Raw genomic sequence first — 3171 nt, forward strand, 5'->3', positions numbered from 1 at the left:
CCCTTTTTACTCTCTTTGTTGACTTTTTAAGGAAAAGATGAAGACCGACTTTCTCAATTTGCTTTTCCCGTGTTGCCACGGCCATATGTATATATACAGAAATCATTTCCAATTTGCATGTGCTCCATATTTTAAAATTTCAATTGGACAATTACTGATAACGCGAGATCATGGCCAAAACAATCTGCTCCTTACGTTGTTTTTCTAGTCCAGGACATAGAGAGAATCAGAGAAATGATCATTGTAAATACATTTCTTTTCAAAGTCCACTTTCTAATCTGGACGTCACGTTTGTTGGCAATCATTACCGTCACATATTATGTTATTGAATCCGTTCAGATGGATATAATAATTCGACCGTTGGAATTAATGGTACATACCGCATCCTTTCATATGTGATTTAAACAATTCCCTTGTTTCATGAAATTAATGCTTGCGACAAAATTAAGGTTTGAAAATATTAGATTTTTAAGTTTTATTTTATAGTTTAGGGCTTAAAATGTATTAATAGTTCAGGGTTTCAAACTGTCACAAAGAATTCATGACAACTTCGTGACTATTTTATAAATACCCCCAAAAAATCAGTGACTAGTCGTGGTAAAAAATACTCAATATAAGTCGTTTTAGAATTGTACACATAGATTAAGAAAATCATTAATTTTTTATATTTTCTAAACAAAAACATCATTAATTATTTACCTAACCACAAATCAACCAATAATAAAATAGAAGGTATATTATCATTGGTCATATAACATTAAGTGAATAAATTTTACATAGAAAGCCGAAAACGTCATATAATTTGAAACATAAAAATCTTTCTAAAACGTCTTGTATTAAAAAATATTTTAAATATAAAACCGAAAACGTCATATAATTTGGAACATAAATTTTTTTCTAAAATGACTTATATTAAAAAACGGAGGGAGTATTTTTGTGTGGATTAGCCACGATTCTATCTATATTTTATTTCGTGATTGTGTTGTCACAAAACAATCATGACTAAAAATGTGGCTAATTATAGTTACGTTTTGTTTCATAACAATTTCATGGCTTTTTAGCCACAAACTAGATACAAGTAGTCACGTATTGCATTTTTTTACTTTTCATGATTTTTTATGATTTTCTTTTTGAAAAAAACCGCGAATTTTTCGAGACTATAGCCGAGATTTTTACTAGCAGATTCCATAGAAAAACTAGATATAGCTACAATTCTGGTATTTAGGGCATAGACAATTACTCATTACTTGTTTGCAAGGTTATTTCATGGTTTAACATAATCCCCATCAATTACCTAATTCCTTGTGTGAAATCATTTGTAAGTACACCTTTTGCTGCTGGATCTTTTTGAGGTTGGTTTGTCCATCCACAATTAAAAAATCAATCATAAGGATTTATTTAGATTTTTAAGCATTAATGTGTACGAGGGTGGAAATATATTTATCGGTGGTATATGTACATTTTCGATTGGTTAGGAACAAATTTCCGATGCATTTACAACTTTTTCAAACCACTATACTTGTCTATCAGTTTCTGCCGAATAGATGGACTATATCAAAGCAGCAGAAAAACTCACCGAATTAAAATATATTCCACAAGTGTGTGTGTCAAAAATATCTGTTTTTGTAATGAAATACAGCAAATTCAGAGGTGCAATCATAGTATATAAAAGTCGAATCTACAGAGATTCAAGATCAGTCAATAAATATCTGTTTTCAAATTAAGTTAAACATAGAAGAATAAAAAAGAATCTAAACGGTTGTATTAATTCAGTTTAGGAAAAAAGTTAGACTCATGGATATTCTCAGGTAAATCAAAATTATAGATCAAACTAATTGCTAAGAGTTTATGTAAGAATAATTCTTGAACTCAAATCACAGTAGAATAATTCTTGAACTCAAATCACAGTATTCAAAACAATAAACTTTTGTTACAAAAATTAGTTTTACTGTTAATGTACCTGGTGTGGTGTTGGGGTCAAAATCGGTCACGACGGAATCAATGTCTGAAAATCCCAGAAAATATTCTCAAAATAAAAAATTAGTATAATTTTTATTGAAAAATGTTAAACGACGAGTTCTGGATATATTTTATCGACAACAAAAAGCAAACATTGTTGGGGTCAAAAACGGTTATCTCGAAATAAACGTCCAAAAATTACGTTTCTGTACGAAAGCTTTCTCGACACACTCTCGAAAAAAGTTCCTAAGCAAAAGACTCGAGAGAAATGGATCACGGAACACGCAGTTCAACTCGTTCATTCGTACCTTTTGAGGTGCAGAACTGCACAGACGCGTCAGATGTTTAGCTATTGATTAAGACCTTACCATGGTTTGATTGAGCCCATCTTTGGACACAAGATAGAGCTTTGAGTTAGCTTTCCAATGCCACCGGTCTGAGGTCATCAGCATTCTGTAGAATAAGTTATGCCAGTTTTATTGAAGGGTGGACAGAGCACACCGTCCAGCTCGGCGGATGGCCGAGCTGAATCGACAACCCGACCAGCTCGGCCATCCACCGAGCTGAACCAGTCCAGCCGCCGAGCTGGATCGAACACGCGACCAGCTCGGCCATCCACCGAGCTAGACCAGTCCAGTTCGGCGGATGGCCGAGCTGGATCGACAACACGACCAGCTCGGCCATCCGCCGAGCTGAACCAGTCCAGCTCGGCGGATGGCCGAGCTGGATCGAACACGCGACCAGCTCGGCCATCCGCCGAGCTGGACCAGTCCAGTTCGGCGGTTGGCCGAGCTGGAACGATCGTTTTGTCTTCGTCCTGTCCTCGCAGCTCCCCCCTTCGGGATTAGAACGAACCTGCTCTTGTTTCATCTCTATCAATCTGTGCAGATTTCCCAACAGCACCAATAAGAAGTAAAAAGGAGTTACCGTTGGAACTTACGATTTAAAAACTGTAAGAATTTGTTCTCTCGACTAACATTCGGATTGATCGTATAAAACGTCAACGGTTAGCTGAACACCTAGAATTTCCTACGCTATACGAGAAATTTGAATGTTCTTCGGAATCGACGTCGTTTCGAAAGCGCTCTTTTTATTAAATCGTAAAAACGCCTAAGACAGAAAACGGCCCGAAAGGGCCCAGAACGCGGCTAAGAGCCCACTTACGATTTTATACCAAATCAAGCCCAATCATTATGACGGTTTATCTTTTGT

The sequence above is a fragment of the Brassica napus genome, chromosome C1 (genome assembly GCF_020379485.1).
Source record: "Brassica napus cultivar Da-Ae chromosome C1, Da-Ae, whole genome shotgun sequence".
In the NCBI taxonomy this organism is placed as follows: domain Eukaryota; kingdom Viridiplantae; phylum Streptophyta; class Magnoliopsida; order Brassicales; family Brassicaceae; genus Brassica; species Brassica napus.